This window comes from Equus quagga, chromosome 16 (assembly GCF_021613505.1).
Source record: "Equus quagga isolate Etosha38 chromosome 16, UCLA_HA_Equagga_1.0, whole genome shotgun sequence".
Taxonomy (NCBI): Eukaryota; Metazoa; Chordata; class Mammalia; order Perissodactyla; family Equidae; genus Equus; species Equus quagga.
Window position 1 is genome coordinate 30,849,944 of NC_060282.1, and position 18,896 is coordinate 30,868,839.

The window sequence follows — 18,896 nt, forward strand, 5'->3', positions numbered from 1 at the left end:
AAAAATATTTGGGAAAATTCAACATGATTTTGTGGCATGATGACAGAGAATTGGGAATGTTATGTTCTGATCTTGTTACTCTCCCAAAATTCCTAAGAGATCTTGGGCAATTTTTGAAATTTCTCTCAGTCTCTGAAACTTCATTTTAAATTGGGGAAAATGCCTAGCTCCATAAAGATACAGAATACATTAAGTAAGAGAAGATTTTAAAGGGCTTGATTTAATAGGATTTTACAATATGTAAATTTAAAAAACATTTTGTATATAATAGTACGTGTTTTACTTGTGAATTACTGCCTCTAAATACTCTATTAAACTTAATTAAGAGGATTTTAATTTACTCTAAGTAATCTTAGAAGAAAATTCTAATAATCAAAAATGAAGAAATTTTTTCTTTTTATCAGTTCTTCATACACATAATTTATAGAGCTAAATTGTTCTACAAAGATCATAAAAACTCTATTATGAAAAACAGTACTTTTAGACAATATATTTATTTACTTCCATAGTTCTAAAAATATATGGTTGTGATGTTATTTTTGTTTTTTTCAGATGAATGTGGTTCTCTTTCCTCTCTCTATCCCATCATACACACAATTGCTTCCCATCCCTTGTCCTTCTCCTATAGTTAAAGCACACTTTTAGTTAGATCATTGTTTAGTATTCATATTAGCATAATTTTATAATGCTATTCAAAGCTGTGCCATTGAAAAAACTATGATTACTTTGCTTTACTACTAATCTTTACATTTTCCCTAGAGTTAATAATTGCCGCATTTTTTCTTCATTTTAATTTTTAATGTATTTATCATAAATTTAAATTCAAACCTTGAGTTCTCTGCCACTTATCTGAATTTCCACTTAAGAGTTCAGATACTTCAGATATTCTATTAATTTCATCTTCTTGGAAAAAACACTCCTGGAGTCTTCTGACTTACCCTTATCTGGACTATTTATGCCTCTGGGGTTGATTTCTTTTACCTCTCCTTTTTCCAAGTCTCCTCTTTCCTTCATTTTCACGGAGCTCTCCTCCAACAGCTTCCTGGCAAAGGTACATGGGAGGAAACTTTTTGAGAACTTGCATACCTAAAAATGTCTGTTTTCTGTTCTCCCACTGTATTAATAGTTCATATGATGATATAATTCTCCATTTGAAGTCATTTTGCCCAGAATTTTGCAGGCATTGATTGCTTCATTATCTATCTCCCAGTGTTTATGTTGAGAATTCCAAAGCCTTTCTGATTCTTGCCCTTTTATTTGTGACCTGTTCTTTTGTCTCTGGAGCTTGTTGGATCTTTCCTTTATGTCTAGTTTTCTGAATTTCACTGAGATTTGCTTTGATGTGAGTCTGTTTTCATTTGTTGTGCTGGGTGCTTTATAAGCCCTTTTTCTCTGGGAAGGATGTTCTCCTCCTCTCTATTTTCCTACTCTCTCTTTCTTGAACTCTGGAAAGGCTAAGTGGTGAAATCCCCAGTCTCTGAAGTCAGACTGCCTGGTATTGAATCCTAGACTTTCTATTCATTAGCAGTGTGACAATTTTTTTGTGCCTCAGTTTTCCAACTAGGGTAGTGGAAATAATAAAAGTACCTGCATCATAAGCTCTTATGATTAGTAAGTGATTTAGTATGTAGAATGCTTGTATGCACATCGTAAGTGCCGTATAATTGTTTCTGATCTCCTGGAGTGTTGATCTAATGTTCATTCTTTTTCTCCCCTAACAGCCATTTTTTTGTCCTTTTGCTACACTCTCTGGAAGATTTTTTCAACTATATATTCCATCTGTTTTTTTTTTACCTGCTTCCATATTTTTAATTTCCAAGAGCTCTTGCTTGTCTCGTTTGCACTCTCTTCTCACCCCCTGAGTATATTAACAATTGTTTGTCAAGTTTTCTTCTTATTACATAGCCTCTGTTTCCTCCAAAGTGTTGCTTTTTCTTTCTTTCTTTCTTTTTTGTTGTTTGTGTTCCATGTTAAAGCTGTTCCTCAAATGTCCTATAATCCTGATTATCAACTCATGTTTAAGGATAGAGGACTGAAGCACTGATTGGAAGATTTGAGTATAAGGGATAATTATCAAATATGGGTTTGACAGTAGGATAATTTGGCTAGGACATTTTGTTGATGAGTTTCCAATTTCAGAATCTATAGCTATTTAGGTGTCTTTGGAGACAACCATTTTCTCCAGTGTCTTCCCTGGAGAATAAAGCTGTGGCTTCCAGTGTTTTGGGAGCCAAGTGGACAGAGAGGACTAGACATCTCAGCATCCTGCTTTCACTGAGGTACTCTTCACTCAACAAGTGTTCAGTGTCTGCCTGTCCAAAGTCATGTATTATACTTTCCAAGCAAGAAACCTCCAGAGTTCTATTGGAGAGGGGCATTCTGGAAGCTGCATAGAGGGGACATACCATGTCCTCAGAGGATGCACTGACATTATAGGGGATTCTGTGAAATAAACTAAGTTTATTCTTTACTGTTGCCACTGCAGGCTTGGGATTTAGCTTTGTCAAGTATGCTAACTCAGTAACACTCTTCCATCCACTTTCCAGCTCCCAAAATTTTGTGCTATTTTTCCTCTTCTGTTTTCCACCATCTTTTTGGGTTCATTTCTGTAAAAAAAAAAAACCCTTTTCTGGTTTTTCTTGATGGGTTTAGGAGGGAATAAAATTGGATGTGTGTATGTTCAATCATCCATTTTTCACCTGGAAGTTGCAAAACAAAGATTGCCAATCTGTCTAGATCCACCGGAGATAGAGATTTTTCTTCAACTCCTCAGAGAAACCTCAGGAAAACTGGGAGACTGGATACAGGGTTTGTCCCCCCATGGTGGTGCCACCTACTCAAGTTGTCAAACTGAATAATTTCTGTGACTCTCTATATTTAGAAGATTAGTCCTTGACACCTAAACCTTTTATACTGCATAAGTTTATACACTTTAGTGAATAGGAGGAAAGAAGGGGCAACTTAATCATTGGCTCACCTTCTCAATTCCTTATGGACCATTTGTTTTGCTACAAAACAAGTAGGAGAATGGAGATTCTGGCTGTGGGAAGTTAAAAAGAAAATTCAGTTAAGCACAGACAAGTAGAGAAATGAATGGAGTCCTGGTGGCAGTGAGTCCCAACTCCTGTTAAGTTCCTCCTTGATTTCTTATATTTGTATCCTCTCTAGTTACATTTACCAATAAATTATAATTTGTTCCCCCCAAAATCATTTGGTTTGGGGTTCTGTCTCTTACTACGGAAAGAGTCCTGATTAATGCACTGAAGAATCAACAGTGTTTCCCAGTACTAAGAACACAGGGATGAGTTTCATCACATAGCTAGCATAGAATTTTTTAATTTCCTAAGAAATTATAGATGTTTTATTTTTACTTCAATATTTTGCTCTTAGGGAAAAAAGACCCTGAATACAAAGAATAGTTACTGGGATTATCTGAAAAACACATATAAAGAAAGACCCTTTCTATCTCAACTTTTCTTCCCTTATTCAAATCCCAGTGAATTTAATTTAGTTAATGGAGTTTCACAAGGTTAAATTTTTCTAGAACTCTTTCTTAAAATTTTAGTGTCTGCTTTTCCTTATCTCCTGGAAGATGTCAAAATAATTAGACGTTAAATTATTAAATTCGGAATTAGTACTCAACCGATAAGGCTCATCCTACATATTGAAGTGGGTGACTAGGATGGATAATATCTATCCTCCTAAATATATATATTCTTATGCACTATTACTTTTGAGATTCAGGAACCCTTATGCCTATAATAAGCACCAATTTCTGATAATAAAATTGTTCTTATATAATGGCATAAATCTGAAACTATTTTGGGATAGAAGGGTGAAGTACCAAGGGTTATGTCTCCTTGGTCTGAACAAATTGACATTCACTATCTTGAAGGCTCTATCTATTTTCAGTTTTTTAGAACTTGGCACTGAACTGTAATGTAATAGCCACAGCACACATAACTGCCTATGCAGCACCATCTCAGCCTACATCCTTGCTTATCTTACCTTATCTTTACCTTTTCAACACTTAAAATATAGGCTAACTTTGTCTTTTCTCACCTCTGTCTCCTTTCTCTTCTTATGCTCTTGATTCTTATGAAGAGCTTTCTATTTATAATCGGTTACAAGATCCCCTAACCTAGATCTTGATCATATACAGTTTCACCAAATTTAGTCATTTAAAGTTTCTTGTAAGGTATTTAGAATAGCAGCCTCAAAGGGAAGGACTAAATCTTCAATAAAAAAAATCAAATTAAAATATTAAATATCATCAATTTAATCCTTCCCTAAAAGTGGGACAGTACAATTTCACAATGAGTGAAGATAAAAGCCACTGGTGTTCACCTGGAAAGATAGTTGAATTAGCTAGAGAACTCCCTATTCCTCAAGCAATCATGACTGTTGAAGGTTGCCATCATTCAGCCTCTAACATGCATCCCTTTCATCATCTCATCTCTCTCTGCTTATGCTCCAGGCCAATGTGTTCAATTTTATACAGGAAAAGGGCCATGATACATATAAGCATACCAGAGGGGTTACTTTTTATCCCATGCAAAAAATATGTTCACAGTTCAAAGCTAGGTGTCCTTAGGTACTTTCACTTCCACTCTCCTCACTATTGGAGAAGGGGGAGTCAATGATTTAAGTAATCAGTTTCTGTGGATTACTCCTATTCATGTCTTGTTCCTATAGCCACCCTATGGCATGTCAGTTGAGAAACCTGAGTTGGTGTTTTTAGGTGCAATAAAGCTCACCCTTCATTTTTTTAAGTTTATCTTCAAGGAAGTCAGAACATCTGGAAGGCCATCGATGTCTTCAACTTCAAGCTCCTCAAAGTTATCAATCTCATCACCAAATGGTATTTAATAGACACCATTATGTCACTGACACTTCAGCTTCTGATACAGGAGCAAAGGGAATTGGAGTGGATATACAGCAATCTATCCAGCAAAGCTGCAGTTGTATAAACATGATGTAACACAGGCAAAAAAAAAAATCTTTGGATTGATAAGGTATATACATGTTTTTTCCCCCTTTCACTGATTGTAACGACTGGCTTTTCTGTCTCTGAAAGGAAATAAACTGGTAAAAGCTTGTGTATGCCACTTATAGAATGTGTTTGTGCGGGAGAATTTGCCCTTTCCATATGGTTTACATTATTGGCAAAGTAAAGCTAAACAAGTGCAGTTTGAAAGCATGGTGAGAATGACTTCCATTTTGGATATTTATAGCTGTCCACAGCTATCAATGTTTTTATCTTAAAATTATTAGGGCAATTATAGGCCAGGAGGTGTGTGCTGAGCTTGAAAATATAACCAAGAATGATTCATATACTAAAGACTATATACAAAAGTAGCTTCTCCAAACAAGAAGAGTGATTCTTTGCATTTTATTTTATCCAAGGATCTTCATATAGTTTTTTCCCTGGAGAAATTCCCCATCTCTTTTCCATTATTTTGATGTTTTTCCTATTTTTGAAAATGAAATTATACAAGAAAATTAAATAAAATATACAAATATAAAAAAGGAGGCAGTTTTTGCAAGTGGTGTGGTTTTTTTATGTAGAAGGCTCAATAAAAGCAAGTTAAAATAATAGGAAACGACTAAAATTCAGTAAGCATACTAATTAAAAAAATAAGCAAAGAAATCATTAACTTTCCTACACACACCAAAAAAAGTCGTTTGAAATTATACAGAAAGAAAAGATCCAATTTACAATAGAAATCAACAATTAAAAAATCTAGGGATAAACTTTTTTAAAAAACAAAGAAAAAAATTAAAATTCTACTGAAGATATCAATATGTAGGAAGACGTGACATTTTCTTTTGTAGAAAAACTCATTATTGTAATGATATCAGTTATCTCTAATTTAATCTATGAATTCCTCTGATCCAATTAGAAAACTGATTTTGTGAAATGTCAAAAAATTATTCAAAATTTTGTGTGGCAGATGATTGGATACATCAGATTATTGAGAAAAATATGAAAGAAAAGAGTAACAAAGTGAGACAGCTCTGCTAAATATTAAAAGATATTATAAAGTTAAATTAATTAAAATAGTATGATACTGGAACAGGAATAAAAAGATGAATAGAATAGATCAGAAAATCTAAAAATGGATGCAAGTACATTTGAGAATTTGGTATAATTTGTGGAGGAAAGACTGATTAGTCAATAAATAGTGTTGGGACAACTGGCTAGCCATTTGGAAAATAATTAAGCTAGATTCCTACCTCACTCATTACACTAAAATAAATTCCAGATGGATCAAAAAAAATGTAAACTAAAACCATAAAAGTAGTTTTAAAAAAGCTCAGATGACTGTTTTTAATAAAATTGGAAAAGGAAAGGCTTTTAAAAAATGACACAAGACCTGGAATTCAAAAGGAAAAGACTGATAATTTTGACTACGTAGAAATGAAAGTTTTCTCTATATTTAAAAACATCAATAAAGCCAAAAGATAGAAACTAGGCAAAATGAACATGACAAATATGGTAGACAAACAGCTAGTTTCTTTAGTACATTTTTAAAACTCTGAATTTGAAGATCCATAAAAAACAAATGAAAACTCAATAGCAGAAGGGACAAAGGACTCAAAGTGGCTGGCCTCAGAAAAAGAAACACTAATTATGAAACCTATGAGGAGATGCTCAACCTCACTAATTACTTTTAAAAATGGAAACTAAAAGAGAGCAATACACATTTCAATAAAAATAAACAGATTAAAATTTGATAGTATTAAATACTAAAATTTCTATGTACATATAGACAAAGATAAAAAAACGATATTGTTGGTGAAGATTGTTAGAAGGAGAATAAATTAGTGTACTTTTTTGAAAGGCAATTTGGCATTATTTATCAAAATATATAAATTTCCATTGATCTATCAATGATGCTCTAGCCATTTAAGCAACAAATACACTCACATAAACATTCAAAGATACATGTACAAGCGGAGTTTATATTCAACCAGTAGACAAAGTTACAGCTATACTGGTTGTTAAAACACAGAAACCTCTCTAGAGGTAAATGGTTGCTCCACTGAGCTCCTTGGGTTCCTCACCCAATACCTCAGCCACCTTTACTTCTGCAGTGGGCCTCTTCATGACCCTGCAACAAAGGATTATTGCCTGGTCCAGCAGGGTCTGCTAGAATCTTCCCCCAGCACTAAAGTTGGGATCCATTTTTATTGGTTGGTGCCCATGACATAAAACATTATTAAATATTTTCAATGTCACTTCTGTGAATAGAGTGTTCACTGCAATTTGTAGAAAAATATCAAATACCCATTAATAGGAGATCAATTACATAATTTGTGGTAGAACAATATCGTGAAATATTATGACACAATTTTAAAAAAAGAGCTAAATGTATATGTAATGATATGGAGAAATATCTACAATATATTGTTAAATTTAAAAGCCTTGTTGCAAAACATTATGTATGCTTCTGTTTATATATATGATAAGAAATATTTTTAGTATGCATAGAAAATGTCAGGAAGGATACACACCAAAGAGTGTACTGGGTAGTGGGAGTCTGGAGGTAACAGGGGACTCCTACTTTTTATTTGTATACTTCTATACTATACATAATTCTTTTACTTCCTTTTACAAATGAACCAAATTGCTTATAAAATAACAATGTTTTTTAATGATATGAAAATTTTTACTGCATCACTCATATTTTGAGTCCCATTATTTCAGGAGTCTTGAAATTTCATTCCATGGACCTCTTGCAGTCTAGTGAAGCCTATGAAACATTTCTCACAATAATGTTTTCAGGTGCCTAAAGTAAAATACATAGTAGTACAAAGGCAACCAATTATATTGGAATACAGTTATCAAAATATTAAAAATAAAACAAATTTGTGATATAGTAATAGAAATGTTTTGATTATTGACACATTTGATAACAATATCCAGGAGCAGGTATAATAACTAATATAATTTCAAAGAAGTAGTAAGCATAAATGATAGTTTGAGATATCTGCAACAATTATAATGTGACATGAATATGAGTCCCCGATATCATTAATACTGCTGTGGTTTGTCATTTACATTCATAATTGGAGGAAATGCTAAATTTTAGCTGGCTGTTAATAAAAATAAAGATACAATCTTCCGCATCCTAGCTTACAGATCCTCTGAATTCTATGGGCTACTTGGGAGACCATGTATTCCAGATTAAGAAACTCTGCCTATTATATATAAGTTTGAAAATATTAGTCACTCATTTGGAACAAATTTCATGTCATTTAATGTAGCTGTGTGGTCCCCTTGTTTAAAGAGAGCCATACACAGCTGTGAGGCAAAGAGAATGGAGTCCTCAAAAATGAGTCCCATATCATTGTCTTTTTAAACAGAGGCTTACTGTAATAGTTTATATGAAATTAGCTCAACTTTTCAAAGTAAGTGCATCTACAATATTTCTTTTCTCTCTCTACTTTTCCTGTTCCCTTCGTCCCCTATCTGGACATTGGCTTTCTTTTCTATCTTTTTTCTTCACTCTAGCATTTCCCTTCTAGCTGCTCTGCTCTCTAGTCTTTCCACATTTTTAGATTGTCTTTTAGCTTGTTTTAATTCCAGCTCTTGATCTTGGTTTCAATCATGGTTATAATTAACTACTTATAAATCAAGATGTTAACTCTTATCCATTATAAGGCATGCAATTTGAGGTAGTATTTCAGTAATAGGGATGGATTTGTATTGATCCATTCACACGACAACAGAGTCCCCACTGTGACTAATGATACAAAAAGTCAAGGGGACTGGGATTAGTGGTTATAGTGTCAGTGGTTACAGAATAGATCAAATTTAACAATCCTACATAGGAACCTTGGATTGACCCTGTATTTTGACATAATGCTTTCTAATCTGTGACTTAAAAAAATATTGCTGTCAAAAATTACTCTTTTTCTGAAATTATACTAAATTTTGTTAGTTCTACTTTTCTTTGCCAGTTTTGGAGCTAAGTTTGAATGGTTACTGTGTGCGCATGTATGTATGTGTGTGAGTGTGTGTATGTGTGCAAGTGTGTGATGTGATTACAAAAGTAGCTGTGACTGATCAAGGTGGAAGATATATAGATATATTTTGGTTTCAGAAAATACGTGTTCTAAACTCAAAGAGACTGGGAAACAGAAAAGTAATACTCACGTATAGTGTAGCTGAGTCATATTGATAGTGAAATGTTAGAATGTAATATAGGTGGGTTGCAAAAATAGTGCAGCTCTTACAGTAATTACCCAAAATCTCTTGCTGCTGAGATCCCCAATGATCTCATCTATTCAGAGACTTGGTTGTTTAGCTTTCTCTTGTATACTGTAAGATCTATAATTCTAATTTACCACCCTTTACTTGAGCCAGCTTCTGTTCTTTACAACCAAATATGTTCTGAATAAGGTAAGTGTTTTGAGAAAATTCCTAATTACAAGTTTGTTTTGTCATGATTCAGTTTGAGAATTCTAGTTAATTTGATTCCGTTTGTTGGAGTATATCTGTAGTTAGTATATAAGAGGCTATTGTGAAATGCCCCCAAAGTTGGAAATAAAGTAATATTCTTTGAATGAAAGAAGTAAGAATCACACATAATCATTGAAATATAGAAGTAATCTACTCTAAAAAGATAGTTTGTAAATATGTGACTGAGGACGTTTTGGAAACCCTTCAATAAAGTTTAATCCATAGATTTAATCCTGTTAATAGAAAGAATGACTTAACAGAGAGGATGACAATTAAGTGCAGAATAATATATTGCATAGGAATGCTAACATATCTTCCCCACTATCCTGGGTGTGATGAGAGAGCCCCCAAGTGCATCTGTATATTTTATATCCTGACAGTGGACATGGATACATTGGCCATCACAGACTATCTCCCTTCACTTTGATTCATATTTACAAAGCAGCAACTTCCTGATTATGTACATGTTTCTTATGTAGATTTTCCATTAGAGAAAGAATACAGTGGCCAGATGATAAATAGTGTTCCAGGGTACTTGACCATTATATTTATCAATGAAAATTAATGGAATGAACTTCTGGGTTGTACATCATTTTCTTGTGAGCCTGGTTAGCAGGAGATTTGCTGAGCCTAATCTTTTCTTTCTTGATTTACTTTTTCTTGCTTTCTTGTTTTCTAGAAATTATCCTGGAATAACTTCCTGGAAAGGGTGCACTGAAATTTTTGTGTATTGCATTTTTGAAGTTTCTTTATTATGCACTCATACTTGATTGAGAGATTGGTCCAATACACAATTCTTGATTGAAATAATTTTTACTGATTATTTGGGAGGCCTATTACATTGTCTTTTAGCTTCCAGTGTTGCCGTTGAGAAGTCTGATGTCATTCTGATTCCTTATCTTTAGACAAGACCTGTTTTGTTTGATGTTTTTCTCGTTGGACGCTTTTAGATCTTCTAGGAACTGCAGACTCATTTGATAGCTTTTCAAGAGAAGTGTTTTATTTTTAAGACCCATCTTCCTGATTAGGTTTCCTGCTGAGATTAATTTGAAAGGAATTCAATACTCAAACACTTATTTTTTCGGTTGTTTAAGAAGCTCAGTGCATTCTAAGGAAAGGATTTTTAAAAATAGCCATTAATCTCTAATCAGGTTTTCATATTCTTTGAAGAAACTTCTGGTCAGCAACAGGAATGCCTAAAGGAAAGTTAACCCTAATTACATTATTTGTTCATTCAGTTAACATTTATTGATTCTACTTTGTGCCTATTGCTGTGCTATATACTGGCGTGAGGGTGCAAATAGAATGAAAAGAAAAGCCACAGACTGGAAGAAAATCTTTGCAAAACACCTATCCAATAAAGGACTGGTAAACAAAATATATAAAGAAGACTTACAGCTCAGCAATAAGAAACCAAATAATCCAGTTAGAAAGTGGACAAAAGGTCTGAACAGGCTTCTCACCAAAGAAGACAGATAGATGGCAAATAAACATATGAGAAGATGCTCAATCTCATATGTTATTAAGGAATTGCAAATTAAAACAACAATGAAATACCAGTAGTATGCAACTACTAGAATGGTTAAAATCCAAAATACTGAAAACACCAAATACTGGGGAGGATATGGAGGAATAGGAATTCTCATTCATTTCTAGTGAAAATGCAAAATGGTACAGCCTCTTTGGAAATTTGAGTTTCTTACAAAGCTAAACATCATCTTACCATAGGATCCAGCAAGTGCACTCCTTGGTATTTATCCAAATTAGTTGAAAACTTATGTGCACACAAAAACTTGCACGTGAATGTTTATAACAGTGTTATTTATAATTGTCAAAACTTGGAAGCAGTCAAGATGTTCTTCAGTAGGTGTATGGATAAACAAAACATGCTACATATGTTGGAGGGAGTATTATTCGGCAATAAATAGAAATGAGCTATCAAGTCATGAAAAGAAGTGGAGGGATCTTAAATGCATATTGTTAAGTGAAAGAAGCAAATCTGAATAGCTTACTTAATGTATGATCTCAACTACAAGACATTCTGGAAAAAGTAACACCGTAGGGATTAATAAAAGATCAGTGGTTGCCAGGGCTTTGGAGGAAGAAAGGAAGGGATGAATAGGTGGAAAACAGGATTTTAGGGCAATGAAGCTATTATGCATAATACTGCAATGGTAGATACACGACGTTACACATTTTTCAAAACTATACAACACAAAGAATAAACTTGGACATAAATTATGGACTTTAGTTAATAATAATATGCCAATATTCATTCATCAGTTGTAGCAAAAGTAGCACTACTATGCAAGCTGTTAATAATAGGGAAAACTTTATGCAGAGTAGGGGCAGGGGAGAGGAGGTATCTGCGAACAATTTGTACTTTCTAAGTTTTCTGTAAACCAAAAACTGTTCTAAAAAGTAAAAGCAATTAAAGTTTGAGGACCACTAACTTTTAGGATTCCATATTGATAAAGACCAGTATTTCTTGTCCCTTTGTTCAAAAAAAATGGACACAGCCTGAGTTAAGGTCATAAGCCTCTGTGAGAGATGATAATAGTTTATGTCAAAGGACTGTCATAGTATAATATACTATTTTCCATACCATTCATTTTTTGCACAGAAGACCCTTCTTGAATGGACCATGAATATAGTTTTGATATGGTCCTCTGAATTTTAATACAGACTATACATCTTCTTTTAAATTACGTTTTCCTCTCACAGTTTCTTTTTAAATCACTTGAAATCTTAAAAAGATGGGAAATGCTTCCAGGTTTTTGTTAAGATTAATGCCCCTTTTCCTCCCCTTTATGAGGCCTTTGACTGGTACTTTAATTCTAAGGGAATGTGCCCACCAGTTCTAGGATGTCTGCCCCGGGAGATTAGTTGGTGGTTGACTTCTTACTATATGTACTCAATCAGTCTATGATTGGCCAGAAAATTTCACATTATTTTGTACCACTTGAAAGCAGAAGGGGAGGAAAATATCCCCCCAAATCCCCAAATTGCTATCTCCAAGTGTCCAAGTGCAATTTGAAGTAACAATTGAGTTTGACCAGCTTAGTGCAACCCTGAAGCTCAAACTGACTCTAAACCTGTCTTTAATCAAGTTAACCACAACATGCAGTCAGGGAAGAAGCAGGCATTTGTTATTATGTCCTGCTTGATCAATACAAAATGCTACTCAATTTCATAACTCCTCACAGCACTCTGAGCAGCCCAACTTCCTCTTTTGCACCTCTCAACCCATTGCCAATCTAAATTATTATGTGCCTGTATTTTTCAGGATGATAAATTATGAGAACAGAATTTTTCAAAGAGAACTTTTTTTAGAATAACATGGAGTTATTTTAAGCTGTGTTTTCAGCAGATAGTAAAAGCAGCAAACTAGAAACTTAGCTAAGTGAGTGCTGTGTTCCAAGAATTCAAGTCCTGAAGAAAGTTATTTTAATGTCAAAAGAATGTTGACAGCATCTCTTAGTGACACAGATCTCACTCAAATCTCCCTTTTGCCCTTGGGGATGAAGTTGAATTTCTAGTGACATTGAGATTCGTAATATCAAACATCTTCTAAACAAGAGCTAAGCAGGTACAATTCTTTATTTTTTCCTGGAAGAGATGGTAAAGAGTTCCCCATCAGCTCATTTGTAAAAGAGCCATTGGAAGAAGGAAGAAAGGAAGAGTGACTAGTGGTGGCAAATTTCTTTAAAAAGAGGTAATGAATGGTCAACGTTACAACACTAAGATGTGAAATAAGGACTCAGAGTCTATCTCTCTTTTTTAAACAGCTTTATTAAGATATAATTCACATACCATATAATTTGTCCATTTAAGATGTACAATTCAATGTTTTTTAGCATATTCACAGCATTGTTCAACCATCACCACAATCTAATTTTGGAATATATTCATCCTCACCAAAAGAAACCCCATATCCATTAGCAGTCAATCCCCATTCTCCCCGCCACCCCACCACCTCCATTCTGAGTAACTCTACTCTATTTTCTGTCTCTATAAATTTGCCTTTTCTGGACATTTCATATGAACGGAATCATGCAATATGTGGCCTTTTGTGACTGGTTTCCTTTACTTAGCCTAATGTTTTCAGGGCTTATCCATGTTGTAACATGTATCCGTACTTCATTTATTGATGAATAATATTACAAGTTTTAGAATATCACATTTTATTTATCACTTCACCAGTTGATGGACATTTGGGTTATTCAAACTTTTTGGCTATTATGAATAATACTGCTTTGAACATTGTGTACAAGTTTTTGTGGGGAGTATGTTTTAATTTTTCTTGGGTAATACTTAGGCATGGAATCACTACATCACATGGTAATTCTGTGTTTAACTTTTTAAGAAACTGCCAAATTGTTTTCCAAAGGAGCTGTACCATTTTACATTTCCACCAGCAATGTATGAGGGCTCCAATTTCTCTACATTCAACCTCTTTTATAAATTAATTTTCTCAAAAACAAAAAGGAAGGCAGGAAGTCCAGAAAGAAGGAAAGAAGAAAGGAAGGGAAGGAAAGAAGGAAATAAATAAATCAGCCAATGTTTTCCTGCTTAAAAGGTCATTCTAATAGTGGATTAGACTTTTTATAGTCAGGTAATATAAAAATAAAGGCCAAATTGCATTGACTATTTTTTCCTACATTATCAGGCATTTTTTCAATGAAATCATGATTCTAAATATTTTTTATGATATATGAAGGGGAAAAATGCAAGAAACAAAAATTGTTTATGTATTCAAACATGTTTCACACGGGCATGCAGAGTAAAGAATCTGGAAGAAAATACACCAAGGTTCTAATAATTATCTCTAGAAATCAAGATTACACATGGATTTTTTTTCCTCTGCTTTTTGCTTTTCTATAACTATCTTTGTAAATACAATAAGCCTGTGTAGTTTTTTCATTCTAAGGAGAAAGTATGATGCTCCTGCCAGTAGGCCCCATAGCTCTCGTTCTCAGCGTGGCTGAACATGAGAATCACGAAAGGAGCTTTTTTAAAAAATAGCAATGTCTTGACCTCTTCCTCCTTAGAAATACATATTCAGTTGATCTGGGATGATTCCAATGTGCAAGCAGAGTTAGAACTTCACCCTCTACCTTTAATTGCCTGCTATTTTATTTGTTGAGTTTTGCTGGAGGGAAAAAAAGCCTTCCCACAGGCTGACAGTCTCCTGGTGTGAGCTTAGTTGGTGCCATTTTATTTATGGTTTGCAAGGTATTATCTTTACTGGGTTACATCTGGAGAGGCTTCCTTAGCATCAAGAGGCTACTTCAAGAAATATGTGAAAAGGTGTCCCAAACTTTCTTCTGGCAAGTGTCATGGGAAGATCAGCAACTTAATGTTGAAATGAAACCATCTGGCACTTAAGGAGTTCTATACACATAGTAAGGTGCAATTTTTAAGGCACTCTTCAAAATAAAGCTATCTTTGACTTAATGGATAATATTATTTAGACAATGATTTACAATGCAATCCTCTGCTGCATGGTAATGAGAGATGCACAGAAGTGGTCTGGGGATGGGGGAGAGAAGATGGAAGTAAACACTGAAGACCTCAGTGAGAATATGCATCACTGAACGTTTACATCTAGTGCCTTCTCCTTTTTATGTGCAATAGGTGGTTGGAGAGAAACTGGATCCATTAAAATTCTTGATTCTGGTATCTACTATAAAGTAACATACTTCTTGAATGAAGAACAAAGTTACATTCCTAGCTGAATAATGGAGCAATGTGACTTTATGTCTCTGATACCTTCAAAACTAGGGATATTTGATGTTTCTGTTAGAAGGATCTACTCCTGAAGCATCTGAAGCCTTTTAACTTAAAAAATTGGAAGCTTACATTCCTTGATAAATCTTTCTCTTGGCTCCTGTCTGGTCTCTCTCTGGTGGAGTAAGAAGAGGGGTAAAGAGAATGGTTGTCTTTCTCTACGACAAGGGGGAAAAGTGCTACTGAATTTAAGCAGCTCTTTTTCACAGATGTCAGTTATTTTTAGAAGAATTATTCTCAGCTTTTCATCCACAAGCCAATTTTAATGAGTTTCAACTAGGTACACAATATATGGTAGTTTTGTGGGAAAACTGCCAATGATGAATGACATTATTCAAGTCTTCAAATTCTTATGATCCAGAATTAAAAATACAAGTCCTCAAAAAATTATTAAACAAACTAGAGCGTGAAAAATTCCATGAAAATGATACATAGTTCTGTAAGATTTTTAAGAATGGAGAGAGCAATTTTGGATATAGAAAATGTTTAATGTTTTTCTAGCATAATCTCAAAGCTGAATTTTCCCCTACCATTTGAAAAGTGGTGACAGCTTTCAAATGAATCTGCCATCCCTTTAAATTCAATCACAAGACTCTGTTTATCCTTTCCTCTCACTGCACTGTTTATCATTATTATTTCTATGTAATAAATGTCAGAAAGGTTTTGTTGTTTTGGCCTTCTGGCTCCTGCTAAAAATAGCCAAACTGCCAAATTTAGAATGTTACTTTGTAATCACATTGCACACTAATATCAAAGAAGATGCCAGATTCTTCTCCTGGTTAACTGTGGAAGTTTAAACTTCTTAACTTTAAACATAATGATGTTTATCATTTATTGAACTCTTTCACTTTGTTCCTTTCTCTGTGTTTACCTCACTCTAAGGTATTATCTTATTTAATATTCAAAAACATCTTATGTATAATTCTTATAACTTCATCTTCATCATAATTCATGAAAATGCATACAGTGCCTTATTTTCATTGATGCCCTTTTGTAAGCTATAGCAACCAATAAAAAAACCTAGACAGGTACGTGGTTGTTTCCTCTGTTGTATTGGTTGAGTTTATTCCCATCCTTGCCTCACTCTTTTTTTTTTTTTAAGATTTTTTTATTTTTTTCCTTTTTCTCCCGAAAGCCCCCCAGTACATAGTTGTATATTCTTCGTTGTGGGTCCTTCTAGTTGTGGCATGTGGGATGCTGCCTCAACATGGTTTGATGAGCAGTGCCCAGGATTCGAACCAAAGAAACACTGGGCCACCTGCAGTGGAGCACACGGACTTAACCACTCGGCCACGGGGCCAGCCCCCTTGCCTCACTCTTTTAAAAACATCTCTTGGTAAGTTTGTGAGTTATACATTCTATTTCTATTCTTCTACTAGTTACTCTTAAATAGTAATGTATACTTAATAAGTTCTGAGGTGAGTCAATAATTCTATCCTTCTCTTGAAGTAAGACAAGGACCTTAAAATATTTTCTCCCATCTCATAATCTGTTATTTTTTAGTTTATTTTAATCTACACACATACACTTCTAAACATTTAAACCTAGATTTATCAACGTTCTTTTGATTTTTTTGTTTGTTCATCATGGGTTCTTGCACGATCTCTTTCCTTCTATATTTAATTTCCTTCTTGCTGAAGTATATTTTTTGGTAATATTTCAGTAAGGATCTGTAAATACAACCTGTCTCAGTGTTTGTACATCTTAAAATTTTCTTTTTAATTTTAAAATTTATCTTTGATGTTCTAAAGTTTCACCATGGTTGTCTTAAGTGTGAATTTTTTTAAAGTTACTCTATTGTCTGCTCTTTGAGTATGAAGATTCATAGTTTCTTTCATTTTTGGAGTATTGCTTCTTTCCCAATCTCTCATTCTGGAGAGACTATTTAGTAGATTTGTTAGACATATTTCAGAGATTCTCGTTCTATCCTTCATGTGTCTTTTTTATTTGTAATAAAACATTTGTTTACCAATAAGTTTCAATTAATTAATTGAGAAATTACATGCAAACAATATGTAAGGTACCATGTTACTTAACTTCATATATTTATATATTTAGAGAAAGACAGAGACATATATATATATATATATATATATATATAATCTATTTTACTACATTTTAGGTGAATTTCTCAGATCTTTTTTTAAATTTACTTGTTTCCTCTTTATTTGTGTTTAACATACTGGCTAGTTCATATATTGAGCTTTTCCTTTCGATTATTATATTTTTAATTTTAGGATTTCCATTTTACTCTCTTTCAAAACTGCCTCTTCTGTTTTAGGAGATGCTGTCCTTACAACTTTTATTTCTTCCTTATTTGCATCTTTGAACATTTAAACAAATTTATATTCACATTGTTCTATTTTCTATTGGTTTTAACATATGAATTCTGTTCATTGTGATTCCTGGCTCTCATGGACTTCTGTTTCCTTGGGTACTTCAAATTTTAGACTGAATCTTTCTTCAGATTGAATTGATTTCTAAGGATATGTCATGGTTCAGGGTTGTGAAGTCATTATTGTGGGAGGTTCTATGTCTACTTCTGCCAATCCCATGGGCCTCTCAACCAGTTTTTACAATTGTTTCTTGACTTAAGATTCTTTTACCAAGCATAATATGTGAATTCAACCCCCTATCTCCACATTGTATCAGTTTAGATTTCTCCCAGATGATTAATTTTCACTCATGACCTAGGACAGGCAGCCCATTTTTTCTTGTCAAATTCCAAGTCCAATGGAAAGAGCTTTTCTAGTCCCTTCCAGGCTCTTGGTTTTACACTGGGAGTGCTCCTATAGTTTCCCATGCCCCTAGGTTTGCAAACTCAACTTATGTCTTTTTTTCTGTCTCTCTACTCTCAGCTTAAAGCCTCAGTAACTTAGAATCAGGTCATGTAGCCTCATGACCCATTTGGCTTTATCTCCCATTCATTGCTCTGGCTTCAGGTTGATTCCGTTCATTTCTGGCACTATGTGATTTTCCTTTTTTATTTTTAAGCTTAGATATGGATATGCATGTTTTTGTGGTTGTTATCATCTATTCAGCAGTACTGTATGTTTGGAGCAAGGTGTGTCTAGGGGTGGCAATCAGCCATAACGACCGGAGACCTCAGTCTCATCTATATGATACCATAGTTAATTTGACTCCCTCTGTATCTTTAGTTTGCTTACTTTTTTTCCCATTAAAACCAACAGATCACATAGGCTGTCTTGAAAATGCAGCCTTGAATCCTGTTGCTCTGTCTTTACATGTCATGCTTGTCAGAGATGGCAAACTCCTGGAGGACAAGCATTGCACTACCTGTAGTCGTGTATTAGCATCACTGGAAAATGAAAATAAACTTAGAGTGGTATGCATGGTATTCTGAGGATTCTGCTTGCAAAGAAAAACATCTTTTTCTATGTTGGCAGCTTTCTTTGTGGCAACTCTGTTTCATAGATTCAGGCTCGAAATGCAGCTTTCTTTTGGGTTTGGCAGTGGCATTTGGTGTCTTCATATTATTTCCCTTCTTCTTTAGAATAAACAAGAAGTTTTGCTCCCACTTTTGCTTGCTGTGACCAATGTCAAGAAACTAGAGGGTCCTTGGGCACCAGCCACAGTCATTAGCTGCAGTTGCTTGACTTAATACTTGGTCAAATGT